Here is a 16,633-nt window from a genome sequence, read left to right on the forward strand (position 1 = left end):
ACATACACAACAAAGAATATAAAGTAACTAAAATCATACATACAAAGTAACAAAAGCAAATGAGCAACTCGGACTCCACTAAAACTGGGAGCATGGACCAGGTGCACCGGTGGGTAAGCGTCCTCTGCTTTTCTAGAAACACCCGCCGAGTTGCTAATAAAAAGTCAAGTCCGGGGTAGACAAATGAGGAAAGGAAAGCTATGACCCGTTGAATAAATCAGTTTTCATGGTGCAGATGGATACACCATAGCGATCCACGAGTTCATGATGACGACCATAAAATTTCTGTAGTGATGACTTCAATCTTGTAGCAACAGAACCCTGTTCCAAAAGCCTATTTGTTAGAGTTCTAGCGCGATACAAAAAGTCTGCGTAGTTTCGGCAAGCTCTGGGAAAGTTGGTGAAATGTTGTGCATCACACGACAAAATCACTTATCAATTAACGAAACTCGCTCTATGTAAATTGACTTAATTGCTACATATGATTCTATAAAGCGATTGTGTTTATCGGAATAATGAGCTTTAAAAGGCGGTGCACATTTGGTTCTAAATGTAGGATAAAATAATATATTAATTTGGAGTGAATGAAAGCTGAAACAACTCATAAACTATTGCGATAGTAACGATTTCTGTTACACTCTTGATGAATTATTTGAGACCTCGCGTGCAGAATGGTCTGTGGATACAAATTTTTAAAAAAGCATATCAAAATATACAAAACTCCGCCGAATGAATTTGATTATTTTGTATTTGGATTATGTTCTTAGATATCAAGGTTAATTCTCATAAACATTTAAAAAAAAATTTACACTAAGAAGGTCAGCTTCCGTTTTGACACAATTTGTGTAAAGTGCAGTGACTTTAATCCTTTACAAAATATCAGAATTGTTATTTTAAACGATAAATAAATCAAAGAATTTTTCTACAAATATCAGATAGAAATGTTTCAAAAAATTTTTGTTTCTATTTAAAAGCGATAGACAATAGTATACCATAGTTACGTTTGTAAAATATGACATATGAAATATACATGATGAAACCCCCTCAGCAAGTGAAAATACTAACATTCTCTCCATTTTACAAAACCTTCTGTCCTACAATTATGAAGTAAACCACGTCTATTTTGAATTTAATTTTTTTCCAGAATAAAACATATGTTAATAATTCATAATTAACAGATTCATTGAGTACAAAACATTATTTCCATCTAAGCGCTGTCTTAAGAATGTATATCAGCGTTAGGCTTTAAAAGCAACATGTTGAATAAAATATGAGATTTTTTTTTATTCCATAACCAATGTTTTACTGCACGGATAATCATAGACTGTAATTTGTGAAGATACTGTTTACATTCAGCCAACAATACATGCACATTTAAAGTGGGTTTTTTTATGTATTGCTGTTTTAACATGCTTCATGAAATTGAGATTTTATTTTGCTGAACTGAAGAGCTGATGTTTTTGCCTTTTTTTGTGTTTTTGTTTTTATTTTGTTTTTTTAGTTTGTTTTTCGTTTTTTTTTTTTGTTTTTTTTTTTTTTGTTTTGTTTTGTTTGTTTATTTGTTTCTGTTTTGTTTATTGACTTTGACTTGTTTGTTTGTCTGTTCGTTTGTTTGGGTTTTTTAATATGTTTTTTTCTTGTACCTTACTGAGTTACATCAAGGCTTTATCTTGGTTTCTACGAAACCTGGGTGTTTTTCGCACTTTTAGATTTAATCAGTAAAATATTAACTGAGTTCTCGCCATACATGATACACAGCTAATTACACATAGCTATTTATAAAAACAAGGTATTTTAATATTGTTGAAATGAATGCTTGTTTCGGGGCCAGCTGTAGCCTGCCATGTGGGGTGGAGATTTATTCGTCATTCCTTTAAATATCAATGGGTGGCCTTGAGCTGACATTTTTCATGGAACATGGAACATTGTTGTCTTTGACATATTCACCATATCCATTCATGTTTTATTGCATAAGGCAATTACGAAACGCTCTCCGCTGAAGAAAGAAAACACCTAAAAGTACCTCATAGACTCATTTTATGTAGCACGTGAAAAACAATATCTGCTCTATATACAATTTAAATAGAAAACAACTTGGATGACTTATGCAATTCTTTGCATGCAAGTTTGAATAAGCTTTTTTGCGATAAACACTTTTTTCTCTGCAAAACGTTATTATTTAAGCACATTTGTTTAGTCAATTGTGGTTTGTAAAGCTAGCTATTGTAGATTTTAAACTTTTGCAATGTTTAATTGGAAAGGTTAATAAGACTTTTCTTATACTATGCAATAATTATAGATATTTTTTTTTATTTTAAAATATCGATATTTGATTAATATCTTTATTCATATACGATCAAAATGAGAGCCAGGATTTGAAATTCAAGTTAATGACCCAAGACCACTTTATTGACAACGGAAGCGTGTTTAGATAGATAGATAACATGTCATCCGTATAATGTAAACAAACAAAAAGTGACAATTGCCAATATTAATTATATATATATATATATCATTTTCAACCTTTTTGTTTAGATTAGTTCTGTCGAGAGAGTTTGAATCTGTAACATTACAAGTCATTTCGAAATGAAAAAGATATTCACAGTATTTTAAATAAAACGTATTACAGTAAGTGATGGTATACAGACATGGTCAGCTCTGTGTGACACAAAATCTACTAGAAAAAGTTCATAAGTCGGACAAAATTACGGTAAAATAAAAAAAAAAACAACACGTGATTTAACCCTAAAGTAACACATATAATATAGGAATTTAGGTATATATTGTAAAAAAATGCACGTAAACCATAACAAATAATAGTATTTTCGTGCTTATCCGTCGATTTATGTTCATATTGTTAAAATTATTTTTCTCCGTGCGTAGCGTACGGTTTTCCCCCAAAAAAGGTTAGCAATAAATAAAATATCGGCATAAAAATACCGACGCCTCAATAATGGGACACTTCAAATCAAAATTCAAGCACATGAATCGAAAAAAGAGAAACAACATTGAGTGTTTGCATATGTTTTAAAATATTAAAATAAAACATAAAAAATGATGGTATATTAAAACATAAAAGTAAAAGAAGTGAAATGTAACGCGTTATTTGTGGTGGTTATCAACATGTATAATTAAATCAATGACGCGTCAATTCGTTATATTTACATGAGAAGTCGCCTTTATATTATATTAGGTTCGTCCGTTATTAAATCGCGCTAATGACATGAACGGCCAGTCATTAGAAGTTGTTTAAACAAACATTGTATTGTAAACATAAACAATGACATTACAATGGTCTATGTTTCATGCTTTAAATGTTAAAGTTGAGTCTGGATTGCTAATTCACATTGGGTATTCCTTAAACTAAGTTTTTTCATGTATTTGGGGTCGTTCCTGTTTTAGTTGTCAGCCCTAAATTTGTTTTCAAATAATATGAAAACACACTTTTGTGTGTGTGTGTATTTTTCACATGTTATAGACAAAGATGTAAAACATACCAGATACAGTTATTCTTCGTGTTGACACAAATATTAACATAACGGTCCTTGACTAATAAGTCTATTTAAACATCAGTAAGTATGTATTTCTATTGTAATGTGGTTTTTTTTCTTTGCCCTCCGAGCTTTCGACTCTAACTGAGGTTAATGTAGTATTCATTCTAAATGAAAGTGTTTTAAAAGAATTTTTAAAGAATACGTGAAATCGAATAAAGTATCTAATGGTATATTGCACTTATACATAAAAGAACATCGTGCGCCGCAAATGACACTTGTAGGCGTAGTTTTGTATTTAAGTTGGCATCATTTATTCATTGCTAATATAAACAGGTAAACCCAAACCTATGAAATATTATGATGATGCACCATGCTTTAGTAATATAAAACTAATCGATTCTAATTGCGGCATTTTATACACATCCCAAGGGTTTTAATTATGTTATGAACTGCCTTTCTTGCCTATAAATAGGCCATAATTTCAGTGCATTGCTATTCAATGGAAAAAATTAAATAAACAACCATTGTAGTATTGGCTTAATTCCTGATTGAAATGTACCATTTGTCTTTTGCTACCCTCAAAGCATTCTCTAACAGTAAAGTGTATAAGCAGCATAGGTAGTTCCCAACCGTACTACAATTGTGCTTAATTCTAGTTCTTTATCTGGACTTTACTTGCACAAACTTATAATATTGCTGTTTTCCAAATAATTTTGTAAGCTATAAAAAAATATTTAAGCTATTGCGAAAAAAAACCGACCGTACATAAAATGTTTTAGTTTATGTCCACACTATGTCTTAATTTATATTATAACAAAAAACGAATTAACATGATTGATAACATTGACACTACTACTCCTGTTTCAGACATAATTCATACATTCAATTAGTAAAAAAGATTTTAAATTTGTGTAATTTCCATAATGTCGGGAATTAAGATTTGATTAAAATATTTAATACTGTTGTTGTATTAGTAAAACATTACATAAAGTTCTTTATTTTTTTAAGAATTCTAAAAAACAATATTCCAATGTGCTTTTCCTTTTTATTACTGTCAACTGTCAAAGAGGGTCTGCAGTCCTACCACAACACTTACTCCCGTAGTGGTATTAATTCAATATGGATCCTGAAAAATTCGAAAGATCTTTTGGAGACAATCAGTTCAAGACTATTATCTGAATATGATAGCATTAAAATCTATGCTTTTTCAACACTGTATACTTCTATCCCCCATACTCAGTTAAAATCCCGATTTAAAAACATTATACACCATTGTTTTTCCAAAACAAATGGTACACCTAGATACAAATATATAGTTCTTGGTAGAGATTCCTCATTCTTTGTAAGAAATAATTCCAAATCATCTTCCGAATATACAGAAGAAGATGTATACAAAATGCTGGAATTTTCAATCGACAACATATTTGTCCAGTGTGGTGGACGTATTTTTCAACAAACCGTCGGCATTCCAATGGGAACAAATTGTGCCCCTTACTGACCTATTCCTTCACTCTTATGAGGCTGACTTTATAACTGATCTGATCCGAAAGAAAGAATATCGTTTGGCTAGATCCTTTAATCTTAGTTTCCGCTATATAGATGACGTATTATCTTTAAACAATCCTAATATCGGGGATTTGATACATCGCATCTACCCCAAGGAACTTGAGATAACGGATATTACAGACACTGTGAAGTCAGCCTCATATCTTGACCTACATTTAGAAATTGATGGTAAAGGAAAACTATTGACCAAACTTTACGACAAAACGTGATGACTTTTCATTCAGAATTGCCAACTTTCCTTTCATCTGTGGCAACATCCCTTCAGCACCTGCGTATGGAGTATTCATATCACAACTCATACGTTATGCCATAGCTTTTTGTATCGTGCTAGAACTCTAACAAATAGGCTTCTGGGACAGGATTATGTTGCTACAAGATTGAAGTCATCACTACAGAAGTTTTATGGTCGTCATCATGAACTCGTGGATTGTTATGGGGTATCCATCTGCACCATGAAAACTGATTTATTCAACGGGTCATAGTTTTCCTTTCCTCTTTCGTCTACCCCGGACTTTTTATGAGCAACTCGGCGGGTGTTTCGAGAAAAGCAAAGGACGCTTACCATACCAGTGCACCTGGTCCACGCTCCCAGTTTTTAGTGGAGTCCGAGTGGCTTATTTGCTTTTGTTACATTGTATGTATGATTTTAGTTACTTTATGTTCTTTGTTGTATATGCCTGTTTTCCATGTCTTTGTCCCTGGATTACATCCTTTTGATTACCGCTATAACCTTGGCTCCCTTGTAATTGGTTACTCTATTTCAACATGAAATTTCAATATTAAGAAGTAACTGAGCCAATATAATGATCATTCAAATAGCTTCATGTAAATGAACATTCATATATAACGTGCTTCGTCTTTGTGAATGGTCCTTTACTCCACACGCACAAACCCAAGTGCTTTTCTCAAAGGTTGTGATTTATCTTGAAATGACAGATGCCATTTAATTGTATTTGCTTTAAATGTTGTTAACTAATGTATCTCTGGCATTACATACTTAACATCAGGATACTTTAAAATCCCGGATTAGAACGGTAATCAACGAGAACATAATCCAAGAATAACGACTAGACAGAAAAGTACACACACAACAAGGAACATCAAATAACAAAAGAATAATCAAAGGAATATTCTAGCGGTTGTCGAAATAACGCAATTCAATGTCAAAAACAAGACAGGGAAAATAGACAAACACAAAAAAGAACATAAGTTAGGCATAATAATACAGTTTCGGCAAGTTCTTGCATAATGTTTGAGTTGTAATATGAAAGCTCCATATACAAATGCTGAAAGGATATTGCCACAGATAAGAAGGTAAGTTAAATGTACAGGATAAGTCATCGCGTTTGTCGTAAAGTTTAGACCGACGTTTTTCTTTCCACCGAATTCTAAGAGTAGGTCAAAATATGAGGCTGACTTTTTACTGTTTGTAGTAACCTTTATCTCAATTTATTTAGGGAAGATACATAAATCTTGGAAGATAAAATTGAATCTATATAAGCGGAAACTGATATTAAACGATATGCTTCTTCTATTGGATAAGATCGGCTATACAGTCAGCCTAACAAGAGTGATAGGATAGATTAGCAAGTAGCGGAGTAAAATTTGTTTGAATAGGAATGCCGAAACCACATCCATAATAATCAAACATTCATTCTTTTTGACAACAAATGCTTCGGAATATTTAGAAAATAATATGGGGTCGTTTTTACTAAGTATAAAGAATCCCTGCAAATTACTGCAAAAAGTAGCTTACTGTGGTTGTTAGGCAATTTCATTAAATTCGGTCAAATTAATCGCACAAAAACAAAATAAGATATGATCAATCTACAATGAAATAGTCAGTAAAATTTGTCTCTTTTGTACGGTTATCTATTTTATTGTTTTGTCATTTCATTATTCACCAATCATGTATTGTTTGTTTGTTTGTTGGGGTTTAACGCCCGAGCAGCAATATTTTAGCTATATTCAGGCAATGAACATAAAGTGGATGATAAAATGAACATGAAATGATGATGAAATGAAAAATGGGATGGGACACAAGGACAATGGGGTCGACAAATTTTGAGTGCCACTGGAAATAGGGAGAGGTGGGCAGGGTCGGGCAATTTAGCCTCCTGTGGCGGAACCCTATGGTTCCTACTCCGGGAGAATACCACGGTAGGGTTTTTTAACTGGCGAGGAACGTGGTATCTTTCCCAACACGGTGCACCACTATGGTTTGCGGTCAAGTTTTCCGTGTTATAGCCTGACAACCCCAGCATGTGACACGCCAGACGTACCCCATTCCTACACCTGGGGCACACAACCCAGTTGCTCTCTGGGCAAAGCGCCCTAGTCCCCGGCTAGGGTTCTGAGCACTATTTAGTCGCCTTTTCCGACAAGCTTACCGCTGCTGCAGGCCTATTCTTTTGACACCCGGACCTGCACGGGGCACCTATCATGTCAGCATTCGAAAAGAAATACGCGATGTTTCCACGACTTCAAAAATGCACATGCTTTACACATGCTTGACACTTACATGATTTCAGTTGTGCATATTTGTAATGATATGATGATTATTTAATCTTATAATAGAAAAAAAACATTGAATATTGATATGGAATTATCAAAGAGTGCTACTTTAAAAATTGTTCAAACAAACAGTGAAAGAGATAATGAGCTTATTTTTCATGAGACATCGTCGTTTCGTTTTAAATAATACGTAAATTGTGTTTTGTTACTATTTTCATGTACTAATTCTTGATATTGTCTTGACTAAAATGCGAATGCCTTGACATTTTTTTCAGTGCATGACCAAAGGGACATAACCTTAGTTAGATAATAAATAGCAAACCAAATAAAAAGTTATATAAAATGAATTGTACTTTATATCTTGTTTCTGCACATATTGTCTTTGGACGCTATTATTCCGCAATTTGTAAATGTAATTAAGATAATTTGGCGGGATCCCCTTTCTGTTTGCGGTCATGGTCTGCATATTAGTAATCGTGATGAATATAAAGGGAATTTGGGAAACAAAAACCCAATAGAATTAGATGAACATCACAACTACATGAAACATATTTACGACGACAATTTTTTGGGAAAAATAAAAAAAAATGTTAGAATAAAGTTTATTCATAGCATGATTTTTTTCACCATTTAACAAAAACATCAATTAACAAAAATCGTTTAAAAATATTTTCCTAATTGGCAAAGTTCTGTTACCCGAAAAAGACGTTAATCTTGTAAACATAATTTGTTTAAAACTACTCATATTTTTATTAGCCGACCTGAACTTACATACATGTATATCTTTATAAAGACTTGGATAGCAAATGATGATTGAATTAATTAGTCTGTTAAGTAAAGCAGTGTTCGTGGTGAGTAATCAAGGGAACCAAGATCCTAGCGGAAACCAAAAGAATGTAATCCAGGGACAAAGACAAGACATAGAAAACAGACAAACACAACAAAGATCATCAAGAAACTAAAATAATACATACAAAGTAACAAAACCAAATGAGCAATTCGGACCCGACTAAAAACTGGGAGGATGGACCAGGTGCACTGGTAGGGTAAGCGTCCTCCGTTTTTACTAGAAACATCCGCCGAGTTGCTCATAAAATGTCAAGTCCGGGGTAGACGAAAGTGAAAAGAAAAAATATGACAGGTTGAATTAGATAAAACTAAAATCAAATTAATTACATAGGAAAAGAAGGACTAACTTCAAAATGAAATATACCTACAAATATAACTTCAACACAAACGATATGCAGACATACTAAAGTGCATTTAAGTGTACTAGTAAAGCAGATTCCTAATCTCTTTTGCATTGCAAAGACCAACAAGGGAATCATCTTTAAGCTTTCTAATCAACAGTTATCCTCTAGACAATGACGTCATTGTTAACATGCAGATAATGCCAGTGGTATTTTCCAAAGGGTCATTGATATCACTGAAGTATCGTGACAAAAGGTAGTACCGAAAATGAAGGGTTCACAATAACGCAAGTAAATAAAACGAAATTTCCTTTTAAACATAAAAAGATCAAATAATGTTTCCCCCTGCAGTTATGTTACACTGCAGAAATGTTCAATAAGGTAGCAGAAAAAAGGTGTTATAATGATGACGACAGTGATTGCGTTTAATAATGTCTGTATACATTCAAATAAAACAACGATTGTAAACATTGAAGACCTGCCATTTCTCTTACAATCAACTCGTTGAGTAATTAAAGGAAATTTATTGAGGTCACGAATTAATTGAATTGTATTCAAATAAACACATATTTTTTTCTGATGAAACTAATGTCAGTAGACGAAAGTTACAGCTTGCGTAACCCCTTGAACGTGTAGTTTACATTTCTTGTAAAATGAATGAAACCTCTCATATTTTCAGACAAAATGAATTTATACTCACCACTAGGATCCTTTTATGTATCTGAAAAAAAGATAGGCAACAATGAACCGAACACATTTACAGTAATCTAACGAGTAAACAAAAAAATCATCCATGGGTTTTATATTACTGCTATGCGTGATGCAAACAAATTTTATGCTCTTTCAATAAGTTTTGACTTAATGCTAAGTTTAATTTTGTACAAACTGTCTGGTTTTTTTAAGTTTCAATACGTCAAAAAAGGAGGAACAGAAAGTCTATAAGCAACAGTTCTTAAAACATGAAACATGCGGTTACTGTCTACAACACAGTTCTTAACCCCTATGACAATGTCATCTTGAAACAGTAAATATGTCTATTCTCGGTTTCTGTCCTAAATACTAAAAGTATGCGACGTCATCAAGTTTCAATTAACCAACTTTTGTGTTAAGCTTTAAAAAGTTATTATATTTGTTGGAAAAGATGTGTTTTATGAGCAGGGGAGGATTAACCGGTCTGCTTTATATTGGCGCCCTTTTTTCGTTGATCTTGGTATAGTTATGCTTAATTTAGCACTATGTACAACATGTCAAAACTGGAAGATGTATTTATCAAATCAAAATCTTACTATTTGTTATTTCTTGAACAAGGTCTTAAAAACTACATTTGCAAACGCTTTTACCGTAGTTTCTTTAATAATTTCACTGTCCTTTAATTGCATAAGTTTGGAAATAAATATACACAGAAAGGATGTTTTGTCGGTTTGTATATAATAAACATAGAAGCAAATTAAAGTAGTGTTACAATGGTACACTATTTTTTTGTTTTGCTAAAACATATATTTTGTAATAAAAGCAGTACTTTGAGTTAATGTTGGGTGAATCGAATGGAATAAATATCCAGTGAAAAGATTTTGAAGAGACAAGAATTGCATGTACAAATTACCGACATTCGTATTCTAAAATGTATTTTAAGACTTTAAACCATTACGTTCCTGTTTCTTCGGCTATTTACCGTTCAAAGATTTGTTTCGACTCCTTGCATATCTACTCATGTACACCTGCCAATCTACCAACATTCAGGATATCGTTTAAGACTTTTCATCAACCAATCTACCAAGATTCAGGCTATCCTCTATGATTGAACACCTGCCAATCTACCTAGATTCAGGCTACCGCCTAATACTTAATTCATGTGCATCTGCCAATCTAACAAAATTAAGGCTTCCGTCTAAGACTTTACTAATGTATGCCTGTCAATCTATCAAGATTCGCGCTACTGTCTGAGACTAAACACCTGCCACTCTTACATGATTCATGCTACAATTTGAAACTTTACACATGTACTCCTGCCAATTTAGAAAGATTCAGACTACTGTTTAAGACCTTACACCTACCAACTTCAGGCTACCATATGAGACTTACACATGTATATCTGCCAATCTACCTGGATAAAGGCTATCGTCTAAGACTTTTCTCGTGTACACCTGCCAATCTATCAAGATTCAGGCTACCGTCTAAGACTTTACACATATATACCTGCCAATTTATCAAGATTCAGGCTGGCTATCGTCTAAGACTTTACACATGCCAATCTACCTAGATTCAGGCTATCGTCTAGGACTTTTCTCGTGTACACCTGCCAATCTATTAAGATTCAGGCTACCGTCTAAGGCTTTACACATGTATACCTGCCAATCTATCAAGATTCAGGCTATAGTCTAAGACTTTACACATGCCAACTTCAGACTACCATATGAGACTTACACATGTATACCTGCCAATTTACCAGAATTCAGGCTATCGTCTAAGACTTTTCTCTGTACACCTGCCAATCTATCAAGATTCAGGCTACCGTCTAAGGCTTTACAAATGTATACCTGCCAATCTATCAAGATTCTAAGATTTCACAGACAATATTTCATTATTCAGAAAGGTAAGGTAATTGTGTGGAAGAAATGGAATTTTAGAATTACTTGGGAAAGAATGGTTCTTATTTACAATTATTTTTACTTATATTGATTATGTTATGCCTTTAAATTCTGAAAAAAATTCTCAGGGGAAATCTATATATGCTACATATAAACATTTCAAAAGAAATTAATTAAAATCACTTTTTTGTCGAGACTTCTTTATTCCGTTTGTCTTATCGAACGTTATTTTTATATATGTCTAGCATTGAACACATTGTCTTCCGTAAACGATACTCTATATTTGCCGATGTCGTTAATAGTTCGTGCAAAAGTAAGTTACAAATGAGGAAAAAATATCAAAATTCATTCATTTCTTTGAAGGAAGATATAAGGCCAATTATATTCGTCATGTAAAATAAGGCCAGTTATACAGAAGTTTAATTATCATGCTACATATAATTCGTCTTTTGATGTTAATGTATAATTTGATCTGAATACTGGCCATTTGATCGGAGTACCGGCCCTTTGGATCTGAATTTTGGCCCTTTGATCTGAACATCGGCAATTGCGATCTAAATACCGGCCCTCTGTACATTAAACATTGATACGATTAGATAAGTTTGTATTTCTCTGCAATCAAAGTATGGGGTGAGGCATTTAAAAATGAAAATGGCGATTGATGCTACCTTACATGAACAGATTCAAGGTATTAAAAAACATTAATTTCAAATAAAACAAGAACGCTATGTTGGTGTAAAGAAGGAGGTTCGCGGAATAGTACACGTAGTACGGTAAAGGTACAATAAAAGCTTTGCTAATTTTTATAACATCCGATGCTGTCATCGACCGGGTACAATGTGATCGTCTACATATTCTTATAAATCTGATGTTGTAAATATCTATTGGCTATTAGATGTACTATGAATGATTATCAAAACTGTTCTTTGGAACCTCTTCGACGTTATAAAAATTCGCAAAGCTTTTATGTCCGAAATAAATATAACGGGTGTTTACTCGATACCTCCGTTTGGGGAGTAAATGTTTACTTCGTTATTAGCTTTTTTTTAAATGTGAAACAATTCCCTCTTAGATTTTCATGAAGGCGTTGCAAAGCGCATTGAGCAGTCATTATTTTAGGTTCCGTCAACATTCTCAAGAAATATGAATAGTTTTTACTCCAAGGTATGAAATGAAAGGTTATGGCCCTTAAATATATAGGAATGATTAAATGTCATCAAACGAAGATGATTTTATCTTTGTAAGACTTAATAAATCTTATTTCAGCCTGCATATAATGTTTAGAACAATCAATTTTATACCATATTGGCCTTGAATAAGATACACTATTAACTTGATTTACTGTTTAACTTAATTGTACTTATATTTGAAGATTCAGACTCCAATTTATAACAATGCCCATAGACAAACAGCATTTTACTTTTCTGTGCGATTGACACATACTCAACTAATTGCTCATTTTTGAAGAGTAATCAAGGGAACCAAGGTTATAGCGGTAATCAAAGAGTAATCAAGGGAACCAAGGTTATAGCGGTAATCAAAGAGTACTCAAGGGAACTAAGGTTATAGCGGTAATCAAAGAGTAATCAAGGGAACTAAAGTTATAGCGGTAATCAAAAGAATGTAATTCAGGAACTAAGACTAGACATGGAAAACAGACATACACAACAAAGAACATAGATGAACTAAAATCATACATACAAAGTAACAGAAGCAAAAGCAAATGAGCTACTCGGACTACACTAAAAACAACGAGCATGGACCAGGTGCACCGGTAGGTCCTCTGCTTTTCTAGAGACACCCACTGAGTTGCTCATAAAAAGTCGAGTCCGGGGTAGTCGAAAGAAGAAAAGGGAAACTATGACACGTTGAACAAATCAGTTTTCAAAGCGCAGATGGATACACCCTAACGATCCACGAGTTCATGATAACGACCATAAAACTTCTGTAGTGAAAAAGTGTATTTAATACATTCATAAATCCGTTTCCATTCAATAGACACTAGCTGTTACATGTAATATGACATAACATTTTTTTTCAAAAACAAGAGATACTGAATGTTGGGTGTAAAATTGTAACATGAGTCAAATTTCACGGCAAGTGGACCGTCTAGATTGATAATACATGATGGGTAATAACAGAATTACCAAACTGATTAAACCTAGGCATAACAAAAAGGCGAAAATAACGAAAACGAAAAAGTGAAAAAGTCCGTGTAAAAAATGCAACTATCAAGACAATTAAACGGAAAGTCTGAAACAACTGTAATGGTCCTGACTTGGTACAGACTTTTCTGATGAAAATAGGGGTTAAACCAGGATATACAGACGCAGCCGGTCCTGTGGTGTGAGGGTTTCGTCGTCATTCTTTGACGACTCAAGGGTGGCTTTGAACTGACAATTTCTATCCCGATAGGCTTGTCTCTTTGGCATACTAGCCATATCTATTCTCCCTAAATAAATATGGCGCTAGGGCTCCCGCTTCTTACAAACTTTAAAAAATATATATTATTTGTGGAAAGTTTACGTTTATTTAATTTCTTGTTTCTTTTTACTTCTGTTATAAGTCTTATTTTTTATTTATTTTTTTTTAAACCCGACGTCAATGTTGTCCTTCCGTAATGTATTTACTTTGGCGTGTAGATGGTCTAACGTTCCCTTTCTTCAATTTAAAATTGGTATTCATATCAAATACCTCAGATAAATCTTTCTATGTAATTATATTTTGTACCGTTACACTGACAAAACTCATGATTAAAACGTTCTTGAAAGACGTAAAGTATCGTCCTTACAAAATTCGTCTACGTCGATATTGAAGATACAATTAAAGACACTAATGGGCAACATGGATAAACAATGCGGGTTTTTTGCTAAGAAAAGAAAATAAGTCATTAGGTTTAATGACAAGGACATTTGGCTGTAGAAATCCCCCACGGTGGCTTTTACGTCTTAAAAGGATACAAATGTAATACTGATAGAAGATGTAACTTTGTAAACAAACCATTACTGCCAGTTTCCACGATCCATTAGCTAGATAACAAGCCTGATAGCAATATCCTAATACTACCATTACGTGATGAAACATAGCCTATGATAATACAGATCGGGTTAACAACTTTCCGTTTTTCATAAAAACTATGTCTTATGTTCGTGACTTTTTTAATTTTGTATAGTATGAATTCACCTTTTTATATATAAATGGCGGGGTAATATCCGTTGTATCAGATCGACGGCATTGTCTTATCTCTTAACTAATTGCTTTATCATAATCCTTAACTCTTATTTTGTGATCATTAGGAATATGCTATGTGTGGCTCGCAATGTTCTTAGAAAACAATCGGGTTACTATGTACTCTTGCATATAATGTATTTGCATCACACAAAAAATTAATTTATCACTGCAAATTGTGCAGAATATAATCCTGCGTTCACACTTCAAATGATACATTTATGACCAACAAAATGATTTCCCATTGTTTTCCGTTAAATACGGTTTAGATTGTTAAAAAAATATTGAATAAAACATCGATTTAAGACGATCATATGTTCCTAACTTCTATTCATACAAAAATACCGTTATGTGGTAGTATATACTGAATATTACATGTCAAAATCTGTATCTAGTGTAATATCAACCCGTGACTCCTATATCACCTAAAGGGCCACCGTGGGATGATATAGGTCGAGGGTTGATATGGCATGTGATACAGATTTTGACATGTCATGTTCATTATATCAAATATTTTAACTATACTTTAAGTATTGTTCGTGAATGGGTGTGATATATGGTATGTGATATAGGTCTAAGGTGTGATATAGGGTATGCGATATAGGTCTAGAGGTGTGATATAGGGTATGCGATATACGTCTACGGATGAGATATAGATATGCGATATAGGTCTAGAGGTGTGATATAGGGTATGCGATATAGGTCTAGAGGTGTGATATAGGATATGCGATATAGGTCTAGAGGTGTGATATAGTGTATGCGATATAGGTCTAGGGTGCGATATAAGGTATGCAATAAAGGTCTAGAGTTGTGATATAGGATATGCGATAAAGGTAAACAATATAGAGTTCAAACAAACACCAATAATGCATATACAAAAAAATGTATATTTTTATCTAAATATTTTATATAAGTATATTGCATATTTATTTGTTATTTTTCCCGAGCAGATATTATATGGCATGCGAGTAATAATATATATATCAGCAGCAACTTAAGAAGATCACAATTTTCATTCGATTTTAGCATTCTGAAATTCAAAGTTTAAAAATGAAAATCATTACTCATAAGAGTGATACGTTTTACTGTGTTCGTTTATTTAGACCACTGTATAAGAATATCAGATAGTTATCTGGTCAAAGGAAAGTTTGAGGTACAAAAGTTCCCCAAAGAGTCAAGGGACGAATGTACATTTTAAGACTTTAATAGAATTAATTATGCACAGTAACCAGACATATTAGACATTGTGTGTTGACAAACAAAAGAAAAAGTTTAGTTACACCAACATGGTAAGATGTGCAGAAACCTAATGTGAAAATTCTACTATTTTTCTTAAACAACTAATAGTTATAAAACAAACTCCTATTCATCAAATAAATAGAAAAGAAATTATCTCACATGAAAATACACTCTTATGGAAAGGATATTCGTTTATTCATTTAACATAAGACATGCAGCATTTTTGCGTAAATGCGCATAGCATTACTCTCACTAGTATTTATCATTTTAAGCCATCTTGAAAGCAACTTAATAACATAATCAGTACTCCACGGATTAAACTTCTCAGGGCAAAATCACGGATTAAACTTCTCAGGGCATAATCACTTTTGAGATTTATTACGAAAAAAGTAAGCTGGATTTTCACATTAAATTTAACATGTAATAACTTTTGCTTTCTGTTGGTTTTAACTTCAAGCAATGATATAACTTTGTATAAAGTACTGTTTAGGTATTGAAAAAATATCATTGTCAGCTGTATAAAAGACGGAAGAAAAAACTGCATTTTATGTTACATTATTAATGCTTCTGCCACTGGCATATTTGAAGTTAATTGAGTAATTATTTTAACAGAAAACATAAAATTGTTAGCAAAATATGTATTTAGGGAATTTACATAAATGCACGAGAAAGAAACAAACCGAAACAGGCCCTACGATTTGAAACTTCATTACTGAAAACAGATAATGCAATTATATACATGTCTACCTCATGATAATACAACACAAAGTAAAGTGCTTAAAGTTCACCGAAGTTCAATACAACGTAGTTTATT

General features: G+C 33.0%; 1 protein-coding gene across 5 annotated transcripts in view; it reads right to left on the bottom strand.

The window, feature by feature from the left end:
• Nucleotides 1-16,633, bottom strand: part of LOC148611076 (muscarinic acetylcholine receptor gar-2-like) — a 153,116-nt gene that overhangs the window by 98,136 nt on the left and 38,347 nt on the right. For all 5 annotated transcript variants that reach the window (XR_015924046.1, XR_015924047.1, XR_015924048.1 and 2 more), the window contains exon 3: nucleotides 9,465-9,485. The gene's annotated coding sequence lies outside the window, so the exon portion shown is untranslated. The remainder of the gene's footprint in view (nucleotides 1-9,464; nucleotides 9,486-16,633) is intronic.

The sequence above is a fragment of the Perna viridis genome, chromosome 7 (assembly GCF_037379345.1).
Source record: "Perna viridis isolate PV_CMFRI_1.1 ecotype Kerala chromosome 7, ASM3737934v1, whole genome shotgun sequence".
NCBI lineage: Eukaryota > Metazoa > Mollusca > Bivalvia > Mytilida > Mytilidae > Perna > Perna viridis.